This window comes from Mauremys reevesii, linkage group 3 (genome assembly GCF_016161935.1).
Source record: "Mauremys reevesii isolate NIE-2019 linkage group 3, ASM1616193v1, whole genome shotgun sequence".
Classification (NCBI taxonomy): Eukaryota; Metazoa; Chordata; order Testudines; family Geoemydidae; genus Mauremys; species Mauremys reevesii.
The window spans coordinates 34,069,271-34,082,907 of NC_052625.1; the positions used below are offsets into that span (position 1 = coordinate 34,069,271).

General features: G+C 43.0%; 1 long non-coding RNA gene across 2 annotated transcripts in view; it reads right to left on the reverse strand.

The window, feature by feature from the left end:
- Positions 1–5,111: 5,111 nt before the first annotated feature.
- Positions 5,112–13,637, reverse strand: part of LOC120401086 — a 21,889-nt gene continuing 13,363 nt past the window's right edge. For both annotated transcript variants that reach the window (XR_005596286.1, XR_005596285.1), the window contains 2 exons: positions 7,525–7,657; positions 5,112–5,178 (listed from right to left, as the gene is read on the reverse strand). This is a non-coding gene — a long non-coding RNA (uncharacterized LOC120401086). The remainder of the gene's footprint in view (positions 5,179–7,524; positions 7,658–13,637) is intronic.

A 13,637-nucleotide genomic window follows, 5' to 3' on the forward strand; every position in this document is an offset into this window, starting at 1 on the left:
CAATGCTGGTGCTGGGGGGGAAGGGGTGGCTCAGGGCCCCACCACCACGAGTCCCAGACTGCTGCTCCAGGGACCGTGCCTGGGGCTGACTGAGCAACGGCCAGCGCGGCTGGCTCCTGGGCTTCCCCAGCTGCTGAGATCCTGGGATCAGCTGCACCAGCACTGCAAAATTCACAGAGGTCACAGAAACCGTGACTTCCAGGAATGATTTGCAGCCTTACAATCATTCTAGTATAGCATTTCCTTCTTCAACTACCCCATACTTGGCTTGTGCTCCTTTAAGAGAGCATTATGGTCAGCAATTTGTTTCGGCAACATTTCTTTTTCCTTCCCCAGCTGCTTACAGGATTGCATCCATGTCTTCAGTTTACTGTCAGCGAATCCATTTTGCTTCTTCAGTTGAACTAAAGCCTTCAGATTGTCTAGCTATAAAAAAAAAATTTTAGTTGCTAATAGGAAAATTCATTCTTCTGTCTAAGCATTATACTCTCACTAATGGCATCTCACCTGCCATTAAAAGTTCAGTGCAACTAAAAATCCAAACAAAAGTTATAATATGAAGTTGTACAGTAGAGTTCACTTAGTAATATACAATTGAATTCTAGCAGCTTCTAATTCCAACAGAGAAACATTAAAGTCATGTTTATTGAAAGCTACGTGTGTGTAGATTTCCTTGATAGAGAAATCATAATCTAAATATAATATTCAAAATAACCAAATGACAGAACCCGCCGAAAAGCATGTGGTCCAGGCATGTTTGTCCACCTTATGTGCATTGGGGTGCCAAAATAAATGGATGGTAGATATCTGGCAGCCTTATAAAACGCACTTCAGGATAATGTAAATATCAAGCACAGTGCTCCATCAGCTGGGCATGGAGTGAGTACTGTAACTCAATGCCTGCTTGCCACAATACCGGCTCCACACTGTGCTACATGAGTGCTTTTTGATGTGTTTATTTCTGAAGGAGAGCATAGAACTACAGTCCTCATTCACCATAAATGGAAGTAGAAACAGATTGCAGACTAGAAAATGCAGAGGGAATTGATAAGAAAAATTCACCTAGATGGACAGGTTTAAAACTTTTCCCTTCTGCTTGGCAGTAAACACCCAACCTATGCGTGTTACAAATAAAACTTCATATAGTCATTACCAGAATTTCTCTTTGCAGTGGCACATGGAATTGTTCACATGCCTATCTAAATTATTAGCAAGAATAGTGCTGTCATAAGAAGAATCACTTCATTAATAATTTAGATGGAAATTCTGCATACATCAGAACTGATGTGCTCTCCCAAGTCGAGTGTGACATAATGAGGTAGTAAAAGCAGTTTAAAGATAACAGGGGCATGTCTGCCCTGGGAAGTTTCATAAGATATTAATTAATGTGTTCATTAACACGATGTTACAACATGCAGTGTAGACACTGCCCTGTTATGTTTAATATCACATCAGTCAGTTACGGTCAACCTTAGGGGCAGAGTGAAAAGACATGTTTAAACACGGTCTCATTTTGAAGTAGAGACCCTGGCAAGTAAGGTATTGTTTCCTTTGCACCATAAGTGAAACTTTACCAGAACAATGAATGAAAGTTCCTGATTGAATTCTGCCTGGATACCAAAATGTATCAGTCAGGCTAAAAAAGTGTTTTTAATTTATAAGGAGGTGGGCGCACTCAGAGGCTTGCTATGTGAAAGGGGTCAACAGGACAAAAGTTTGAAAATCACTGGGCTAAAGGATAATCTCTGCTGAACTACACTTTCCTTTTGATATCCAGGCTGTCAAACTGTAGGCAGCTCAGGTACAGATGAAATAGGGGCCCATGCGTCAAGAGAGCTGTTTTTTCTGCTGGTATAGTGGAGATTCCTTAGCTATCAATCAATCATGTCCAAAAATTCCCAGAACTTCTGGCTAGTGAAGAACTAGAAGGATGATTTCAGCTCTTTCCTCTTCCCTTTATGCGAATTGTCTTGTAAAGCAGCGGATTCTTCTCGACATCTGACATTATTTCCATGGCCTCTGAGAGAAGTTCTGACCTCTGGTTACTCACTTATGTTGAAAGGGATATAAACATTCATACTTCAGAGCACAAGCCAACCTCTAACAGGAGATAGGAAGAAATTTCCTTGTGGGTTAGTTATTCCATAACTGCCCTCTACAGGTTTCTTGAAGCTTCCTCTGAAGCAACTGATACTGGCCACCGTCAGATGACATACAGGAGACTCAATGGACCACTAGTTTGAACCCATCTGTCCATTCCTATGTTTTTGTTCCAACACTACTGAATTCTGTAAAAGTAAACTAAAAGGAAGTGTACCCTGACATATTGAAAAACGGTACAGCACAAGGTGTGCGGTTCAGAAAGCTGGACGCTCTTTTTTCTGAGTGACCCACCATAACCCTGGGGGCATCTTGTCTTCCAGGTATGCTCTTCACCAAGTGAGGTGTGTTCCTGTAGCAATCATACAAGGGCCAAAGTGAAAACTGGGTTGGCTTAAAGTATGTTCCTTGTACTTACCTGCCCCAAAAGAGACATTTGGACAGGATCTGAGAATGACGTGTCCACAAATGGAATTTCTGGAGACACATTGAGAAATCCCACTCAGAGGACATTACCAATGCATGGCATCAGCAAACCTGGTCACTGGGGAAAACTAGCCATTGGGTGACTGCTGCCAGGATACAATTGATGAGATGAAGTTTTGGGTCTTTGTAAATCTTTACCATAGTGGTAAATTTAGAGTCCAGGCCATGCCTATTTTAACCTGGTTGAACAATGTCCTGCACTGGATTCAGAATATTCTGATTTTGAACTCCAGGGGCGTTGGAATCCTTTCTAGCAGCTGGCAAGTTGGGAATGGATCTGTTTCGCTGGTCAGGGCACAAACAGTGATGTTGTCTGTAAATGGACAGGGTTGTGTAACTTGAGACCTCAGCCTTGCTGTGATACTACCAGCCATTTAAACCTCTCAACACAGAGGATAGGTCAAAACGAAGAGTCTTGTATAGGAATTGTAAACTCTTCACACACAAATGCTCATTTTGTCTTTGTGATGCTGAAGATTTAATTGTTTGGGAAGAAAAGATTTAGGTCATCTATGTGAGCTTCTGCTTCATACTCTCCCCTCTGCATGCTAAAATAAATTTGTTAGTCTTTAAGGTGACACAAGTACTCCTGTTCTATTTATGGATACAGACTAACACGGCTGCTACTCTGAAACCACTCTCTTCATGAATACCTTTGGTGTTGGCAGTGACCAATGGATTACTATGCCGGCTTTGACAAGGAGGGTTCAGGCTTCTGTTGTCTCAGCTACTAATTTCACTGGTTCCCCAAATAGCCTTGCACTTATGAAAGTGGATGCACGGGTATGGATGATTTTTTCACGCTCATGAGTGTAAACAGTTTCCTTGTAGCCAGAGAGTAAGAATGCTTTGCTACAAATCACATCAAGATAGAGAAAAAATTGCCATGAAAGAATATCTTACACAACACCTCAAGGATTTGACAAGAATGTAACCCAGAGAACTCTCACACTCAAATTGAGGATCATACCCTAGAGACGATGGCCCACTTGCTTGCCACCAACTAGATTTTCCTTACTAAGTCTAAGAAATGGCCACAGTTGGAGTTTTGAAATTTGCTGTAGTGTCCTCACTCTTTGGTCAATGGAATCTTTTGGAAGAAACCCCTTCTGGAGGCATGGCCATGTCTCTCTCAGGTAGGACTACTGCTGCACTTAGGTTCCCAAACTTACACATTTTCCTTATCTTTTATATAACATTTTAGTTTAACATCTAGATTTAACCGGAAATGAATGGAATTCTTATGTGCCTCTCTTCTGGGCACACACTGGCTAAAGTGCTCTTTAATCCTTCAATGCTGAGCAAGCCTATGGAGAGGGAGAGGAGACTCCAAACTCCTTTCCTTGGTAAAGCCTGAGTCCTTGACCTGATAAACAGACAGGGACAATTCCCACTCCATTGTGACCTAAAATTTGGGTCCCCTTCCCTGCTTGAAAGAGGGTCCCAGGCTGAAAACAGAGATGAACAAACTACATTACCCTGCCACCTGAGAATGGGCTTCACAGAAGTAACACATCTCTCTGCACACCCAGATATACTCGGGGGGGAGAGAAGGGAGGCAGTGAGTCTGATACAGAGCACTCCAGGAGACCCGTATATAGGAGAAAACCACAGCAAACACATCCTAAGGGTACGTCCAGACTACCCGCCCTATCGGCGTGTAGCGATCGATTTATCGGGGATTGATATATCGCGGTTCACCTAGACACGATATATCGATCCCTGAACGCGCTCCCCATAAATTCCAGAACTCCACCGGAGCGAGCGGCGGTAGCGGAGTCGACGGGGGAGCCGTGGACATCGATCCCGTGCCATGAGGACAGAAGGTAAATAGATCTGAGATACTTCGACTTCAGCTACACTATTTACGTAGCTAAAGTTGCGTATCTTAGATCGACACTCTCCCCCACAGTGTAGACCAGCCCTAAGGGTGGGAAGGCAAGAGAAAAGATTTAAAGACTGATGTTTATACAACCTACTCATTAATTGTACGTATTACTTCCTTACAAAGGGGACAATTCCTTTTGCCTTTTTGGGACCCAGCGCATACGGAGTTTCCAAGTATTATTCCTGAGCAGACTATGTCGGGTTCTCATCTCCTTGAGAATCCTCATGCTCCTGATCAAGCCTTCTCACAATGGAGTAAGGAAAGGATATTGATATTGCTCTTATCCGGCATTGATAACAGAGACTGAAAATAACATGGCTTTGTGAGTTTCCGTATTGTACCATTTCAACCAAGATATAGGACAAATCATTTTAAATAGTTTCCATTTTCCCTGTCATGAACTAAGTAACGTGCTACTGATTCATTCTTTCTTTTTATTACCTTGCTCAGTTGCTCATTTTCTTGAAGCGAGTTGTTAAGTTGCTCTTGAAGTTTCTTTTGCTCTGCCTTGATGTTTACTATTTCCTTTTTTAAACAAGCCAACTCGGCTGCAGATAGATTTTGGAGATGAGCGATCTCAGCTTGTTTAAGTTGCAACTCTGACTGCACTTTCTCAAGTTCCTCAGTCAAATCTTGATTTTTCCTCTAAATCCCAATCTCAGCTTCTTTCTTTTCTAATTGTATTTCCTGAGACAAACTCTTCTCTATAGTAACAAAAAAATAAGTGCTTAATTTGTGAAAGCAAACTATGTCAAATATGCAATATTAGCTTTTATGGATAACACTATAAAATGGCAATATTGCCAATTTTCAATTTTTCACCTAGCAATACATTTTCTTAGTATTTCAGAATATAATTACTTATGTGTTCTAAAACTGCCTTTATTCCCAAACCATGACATTGGATAGCTGAGACAATTTTAGCATTGCCAGAATTCAGTTTTGCAGAAAGAACATACTGCTAGTCAAATCGCCTATGCTTCACAATTGTAACTGTTTCTACAGCCCATCTTCACTGAGGTCCGATGGCTTGTACTCTGAAACTCATGGTTGACAGGCAACAGTACCAATGGCTAGATAAAGAATGTTGGTGCCCTATTTGTCCATTTTCCTCTCTTCAAACTCCAGCATATATAAAAATGTTCAAGGTGTTTGATGAACTGATGTATGGAGTAAAATTAAGAGACACGGGCAATACAAGAGATTTCCTGTATTGCAAAGAGAATTCTATTGAATAACACCAACTTACCATATGAAACAAGACTACGCATTCCCTTCCTACAGGGCAAGGAAAATTCAATGTCTCCAAGACCCAGAACTTGGTGAGAAAGAGGAGCAGACAGAGGGGAAGGGAAATGATACCAATCAACAGTTATTTGAAATATATCAACACCTAGGGTGGAGAAGGATTATTTAGGGTGGTGATTCAAAGAGGGGTGGCGGGCGGTTGCCCGCTCTAGCCCTGAAGGGGTTGGAACAGCCCTGCAGAGGGCTGTGGCTGGGGAAAGCAGCAAGCCTGGGCTGATTGGGGAGGCAGCTACAGCTGGGCCAGTCCCCAATCAGGCCACAGCTGGCCCTTATAAAAGGGCTGTGAGCCAGGCACTCAGTCAGTCTCCTCTCGCCTGAAGGGAGAGGGACCTGGCTGCTGGGGTACTAGAGTGAAGCAGGGCTAGGGAAAGGCCTGGAGAGCTCCAGACTGGCAACTCCCCAGGCCGCAGGGCCTTGTCCAAGTCCCACAGAGGTACTGAGTTGCAGGGAAAGGCAGCAGGTCCAAATCCCCCAGCCAATGATGAGTGGCCATTACAGACTGCAGTCAGCCTCAGTGAAAGGGGGCTAGATGGTACTGGCAGTAGCCACTGAGACAAGGTGGAGAATAGGGGGTGGGGATTCCCTGGGGTGGGGAGACCCAGATAGTGGATTTCTGCTGGGAGCAGGAGCCTGACGGGGAGGGCACCGGGGTCTGGGAGGGACATGGGGGCCAGTGAGGAGAGGGATAGTGACCAGCAGAGGATGCTCCAGCTAGAAATGAGCTCAGTCCCTGGATGACCAGAAGGAGGCACTGCAGGGGTGAGAGGATAGTCAGAGACTTGTTAGAGAGGAAGAACTGTCCGGGGTTAAGGGTGACAGCCTAGGACTCTGAGCACCCACATTCAGTTATGTTTCAATTAAGACGAGGTATTGTTGGTTGCAGTGCACAGCTACAGCACAAACATCTTCTGACTTATTTTTGTTCATAATTATTCCTCCAGAAAATGGAGATAATGCTACCATTTGACACCTTAAGAACCACAGCTAGAAGATAGCGAAAGCAAGAAAATGGACTTAGAAGGCGTTACATTTTATTAGCTAGCCGAAAGTGCTGCCACTTGCCAAGAATAAGATCAAAACACAAAGCACTTATTTGGATGGCCTCATGGATTGGAGAGTGCAAAATACTGATTAAAATGGGAGCAGGACTGGGTCCATACATTTAATTTTGAAATCTCATTAAGTAAGGTTAGACTTCTACAGGGATAAGTGGGAGCAGTCTCCTTCTTTACAATGGCTATTTAGCAGAATTACCTGTTCTCTTAAACCTCAATCTGCAAATTGCATTTTCCCAACCAAATAGACAAATGTAGGGAAAAGTCAAATTAGGGCTCGCAGGTAACATTTCACCACGTTTAAGCTTGATGGCGTCCATACACAAGCTAAAAGGATAATAGTTTGAGGTATATTTGTTTGTTTGGGATTTTAAAACACAGGAGCACATTGTAGTATTTAATATGCTGACCATATAGTTCTCTTTGGGACATATTTATTCCTCATTTTAAATTGCTTTAAAACCATATAATTTTATGAGTTAGTACTATATATTTGTATAAAGAAGTTCCATCTCAGTTTGGAAAGAGAATTATGTATTAACTGAAAGTTAATTTAACTATATCACACAATGGGAACTTTTTTCTTGGGTATTCTTCAAATCACCATTGATAATGAGGTTTAAAGAACCTGCACACTGAAGTAATAGTTTGTAACAGGATTTAAATAGGTAGAAATGTGTATCTCACTTTTCATCTCTTCCGCATAATTCTGGGTCTCCTTCAGAAACTGTTTAGCTGTTTTCAGTTCTTCTTGCAGCTGATGGATTTCTTGAGATTTTTGATCAGACTGGCAGCGAAGAAGGTTTTTTTCCTCCATTTCCTACAACAAAACATTAGTTACAAAACAGTTGATTAAGTCAATAAACTGAGAGTAGTGTGATGTGGAATACTACCCATCTGAGTCCCATGAAGACTCTGGAAACATATACATGAGTTAGGAACACAAACGGCACTCTTGGCAGTCCTCAGAGGGCAGACAATCCTTTTGGGACGTCTCCCAGCTGGCACAGATCACAGCCGTACTTAGGTGGCTCAGGATATGGAACCAGGAGCTGCAACCAGTTCTCTGGTGCCTGCCTATAGCAGATCTTGACACAGGATAGAATTCAGCCCACAAAAACTGAGCGTCAGTGAAGTTAAGTGACTTGCCCAAAGCCACAGAGGGGAGTCAGTATCAGAACACAGGAGAACTTTCCAGTTCTAGCTCCTGTTCTCAGACCACCCATCTCTCAGTGTGGATGAGTCAAATATATGAAGTTGCTCTTGGGAGCAAGATAGCATTAGATGTAAAGTATTATTAGTCAGTAATACATGTGGGCTCGGATAGTACATTTTCTAAGCATCTTTTTTTCCAAATATTTTAAGAAAAGTTAAAATACCCCATACAACTATGTCCTACCTGGGAACTGAAATAAAAGTTATTTCTAAGAAACTAACTCCTTCCACCCAACTCCTGCATTGCTGGGTAACAGATGGCATGGCACTGGTGGGACTCTACTGGAAGCAAGCCATCATTTCTTCATCTACTTACTACGAGCAGATGGGCACCAGTGCGCAGAAGCCAAATTCAAGAAAAGGGAGGGTCTGGATGGAAAACAAATTAAAACCTTGCCGACACAGCAAGTCTGTATTTTCAGCTATTTAAACAAGTCACCCAAAGAACATAACTAAAACCGTTGATGCTTCTAGTTATTTTCCTTTGTCTCACAACCTTCTAGTCCAAACTGTCCAACTGCTATACCGTAACAAACACACACACACACACACACACTCTATCAATCATTCTAAAAGACACAGGTGTCAAGCGACAACATTTTCAGACAATGCTGATGTATGACAAATGTTTCAAAGCTGTATGAATTCTCAGCTTCCTGTGTTCAAAATATCAACAAAATTCAAGGGGTTTAAATGGCTGAAACGCCCAGCCCTCTTGCTGTGACTCAGTACAAGTGGCTCTGATTAAGAAGCATTCAACAAAAAGCTGGAACCAACAACCTAACATAGCTGCAAAAAAAAATCCCATGCTCTGATGCAGGACGTTCACAAAACTATTTACAAGAAATGCATTCTCCTACCTTAATCTGGTAAGGCTACATCCCATCATTTGTATTTACAATTTGGCCTCAATCGCATAGGCCATCATTAACTCTTGCTTGAATCATCGCAATCCAATGTATTTAGACTTGAATGCTTCTGCCCTGCAAAATCTGCAAGAGTTACAGAACACAGCAGCACACCTCCTCAGTAATACAGGTTCACTTGAGTACATCAGTCCTATGTTTCACTCACTCCGCTCATTCCCCAACAGAACACTGAATCAAATCTCGGTCTTTATTTTCAAAGCTGTAAAGGAAATGGGCCCAATATACCATTTTACTCTCTCAGACTTCAGTAGCTGTGTTCCTCAGGAACAACTGTCTACACATCAGAAGTAAAACTAGCAGATGCAGCAGACAGGGCTTTTTCAGGAGCTGGCCCAATACTATGAAATTCACTCCTGCAAAAACTTAGAATGACAACTAACATCACCATTTTTCGTATTTACACTCCCCGCGCCCGCTCCCGCCCTCCACACTTTGCCCTCTGGGACAGTGATTTTCAACCTCTTTTCCACTTGCAGACCCTAGAAAATTTCAAATGGAGGTGCAGACCTCTTTGGAAATCTTAGATATAGTCTGTGGACCCCCACAGGCCACGGCTTGAAAACCACTGTTCCGTTGTAACGACAACCTTTCGAGAACCCCTTAGACAGTCTGCAAACTCCCAGAGGTCTGTGCACCACAGGTTGAAAACTGCTCTGGGGGATATGGGAGAAATAGAAACCTCAAATAACAGATGCTAGTCACTTAACTATTCTTAACTCTGGAAAGCATTCAGATACAACAGCAATTGGCACAATAGAAGAACTTAAAAAAACCTAGTCGCTGATGTTGCTTCTACGACTATTTTGAGTTCTCTTCCCTTTCATTTTCCTTCTAATGCCAAATTAAAGGAAAAATCTTTTAATCTACAATCAAGGTTTTAAAAATCAAAAGTTACAGCCAGATGCTTTTTGTGTAAATTGGAATAACTTTACTGATTTCAATGGAGCTATGTTGATATATGCCAGAGCAGGATCTGGCTTCATAGTTAGAATTTTGTTGATAATGCTAGTCTATAGTCCTTGAAAAAGTTAAAATGTATAAATCATTTGGGGGATTTTCTTGCTTTAAATTGATTGTGTGACCAAAAATGTACCCACTCCTCCATGAAATCTTAGAATTAGGCAAAACACACTTATACTTAGGAAGCAGCTACTGATTCTAGAAGTTCCAAATGAACTCAGATATTTAATATATTCTATTTTTTAGGACTAAACAAAGAGTCTCTTGAACCATACTACATAATTAGATTAAACAAATAATTCCATATGAACTGTAACCCTATCTGTAGTATGCTGGTGCAAAATCATTTATTTAAACTCTTACCATACAACCAATTTATGGCCTTGGATCAGTCCACATGGAATCAATTGCAAAACTGCAAGATCGGGGCCTTATCTTGTATCACAGCTATAGGTCTTGTGACAGGGTCGGGCCAGAGGGCTACAGGAGAGTGATCCTATTGGGATGCAGGAAGTGGGGAGCCCACTGCTAAAAGATCCCCCCAGCCTTAAGGGGGGGATCAACAAGACCTGGAAACCAAGTGGTTTCAGGGGACAACTAATGAAATAACAGGGACAGACATGCTGTCAAAGGCTCAAACGAAGGGAACCAGATGGGGACACCGAGCAGAGAACCCCGGACAGCGCCCACTGCTCCTCGAAGGCATGAAGGGAGTCAGTGGACGCCTCCCAGAGGATTTCTGCCCGGTTGCATGAATGGATGGAGGACCGGAAAGAGGCCCCACAGTTACAGGAGACTCCATCGGCCAACCTCCTCTCCCTGGTTTTATAGATGGCCATTTTAGCCAGGGCCAGGAGGAGGTTGACCAGGAGGTCCCGTGACTTTGTGAGGCCACCTATAGGCAGTGCATAAATAAGGAAATGAGGGGAAAAGTGCAGCCAGAAATGCAACAGGATATCTGTGAGGAGACAGAATAGAGGCTGCAGCTTGGCGTACTCCAGGTAAAGGTGCACCAGAGTCTCCCTCACGCAGCAGAAAGGGCAGGTGTCCAGGATGGGGGTGAACTGCACCAATTACACGCTCGTGCTCAGACCCCTGTGAAGAAGCGACCAACTGACATCTCGGCGGGCCTTGGGAGCAGGGTGGAGTATAGGCTGGCCCACCGGGCCTCACCCTCTAGAGGTGGCAGGAGGTCCCTCCACTTTGTGTCAGGGTGGGACGCAAAGGTGAGGAAGTGCAGAGTGTGGAGCACGAGCGCGTATAGATGTTTCCTTGGCGTGGTCTGGAAATGAACCGGCTTTAAGTCGTGCAGATGGCTTATGCTGAAGGGGCACGGAAGCCGGTTGGGTCCATGGGGCAGGGGCCCGCTACAGGAGAATGAGAGAAGGCAAATATATTAGCCCCCGATTAAGCAGGTCCCTTTTCCCTGGGTAAGATAACAGGGCAGTTCCAGAAAAATCAGGAATTTGCTGGAACCAATGAAGGCAGGCAGGCTAATTAGGACACCTGGTTTAAAAAGGACCTCACTTCAGTCAGTGAAGGGTGCGCAAAGTGCTGAGAGTGAGAGGGCCTGCGGCTGGAGAACTGAGGAGTACAAACGCTATCTGGCATCACGAGGAAGGTACTGTAGTGAGGATAAAGAAGATGTTGGGAGGAGGCTATGGGGAAGTAGCCCAGGGAGTTGTAGCTGTCACACAGGTGTTACACGTAACACTGTAGACAGCTGCGATCCACAGGGCCCTGGGCTGAAACCCAGAGTAGAGGGAGGGCCTGGGTTCCCCTCATTCCCCTCCCTCCTACTGGATATAAGAGGAGTTGACTTGGACTGTGGGTCCCACCAGAGGCGAAGATCCCTGGCCTGTCTCCCTGGCCCACTAGGTGGGTCAGCAGAGACTGTGGAGATTGTTCTCCTTCCTTTTCCCCATGCTGGCAAGTGATGTGGTTAGCTGAGTGAATGGCAGGTTTGAGCCATAAAACTGGCCAAACTGAGGGCTGCCCTGAATATCTGAGGTGAGCAAATCCGCCAATAAGTGCAGGACCCACCAAGGCAGAGGAGGAACTTTGTCACAGTCTTTTAAGATGCTCCAAAAAAGGACAGCCAGAATAAGACAGTATCGAAACACAACTTCTGGTGGAAATACACTATTCTCCAACACAGAGCTTGCAGAGTTCCCCTGGGAGTCGGTAAGGCATAAATGGCACCAGTTCTTACTGATTTCCAGTTTAAATTATTAATTATTCCAGTTCCTTTGACTGGTTTGCTAGTAAAGCCTGTTCTGCTCTGCACAGCTTCTGTGTTAAGCTCACTGGAGTCCTTTTCCAAACAGTGTTTCACTGCTATTGCCTATGAGGAAAACACATCACATTTTATTTGTAGTTATATTGAATCTATTTTAAAAAATTAAAAATTCCTGATGTCCCTTTAAATGATGAGCTCCAGAGATACCTTAGAAAACAAAGCCAAAAGAATAAGCTACGTTCTGCTTCCTCCTACAGAAAGAGAAGTTTGGAGTAACTGTTGACTTCTGTGTTGTATAACTAAGAGCAGAATTTGGCCCTAAACCTTGAAACTCAGCATGATGGCTTTAAAAAAGTGCAATTAAAAAGCCCAAATATCTGAAAATCCATCCTCCTTTCACTGTCCAGTCCTGGGTTCTAGATTCTGTATCATACCAAAACAGTACAGGTTAAGGTAACACAAATCTTTAACTCAAGACTGGGCAAGGTTATGAACAATATTTTCAGGCACATTTTCAAGTATATGGTTGTAATGTATAAATATATTCATAATTTAAGCCATAGTCATAGTACAGTCTGGTAATCATTGGGAATCCTAACCAGTGCTTTCTTTTAAGCTCAATCATAAGGGCAGCAGATTTAACACTTGTCTCCATTTTTTTAACATAACATATTTTGTCAAGCGAGCACCTATTGGGCTTAGAAGATGCTTCCCCATTCCCACTCAGTCCTCAGCTGCTCATTTGAGAGGTAACATTTAGGTGTTGGACTGATGATCAGCTATCACCAAATATGCCATTGAACAGCCAACAAACAGAAAGGATCAATACCAAACTAGACTCAATTCGGTACAATCCAAATACCAAGAGATTGACAAATTACTCTACCTTTTCCACTTACTATATACTCAAGGAATAGGTTACATGTTGTGAAAAACCAGTATTTGTACATCTTAATTCCCCATATTTATGGACCAACAAAGACATTCAGCTTGCACCTCTGTCTCCATAACCACATTCTTCAGGGGCAAGGGAAATTAGTGTCGTGCTATCCTCTATCTTAAATTTATCACCTGACTTTATATCGCAAGGATAGGCAACTTATGGCATGCGTGCCACAGACGGCACACGAGCTGATTTTCAGTGGCACTCACACTGCCTGGGTCCTGGCCACTGGTCCAGAGGCCTCTGCGTTTTAATTTAATTTTAAATGAAGCTTCTTAAACATTTTAAAAACCTTTTTTACTTTACATACAACAATAGTTTAGTTATATATTATAGACTTATAGAAAGAGACCTTCTAAAAACGTTAAATTGTATTACTGGCACGCAAAACCTTAAATTAGAGTGAATAAATGAAGACTCGGCACACCACTTCTGAAAGGTTGCGGACCCTGTTATGTCGCTATCTAAACCAGGAAGTTAACAAGATCATAACTGTACCACCACCAAATTCTAG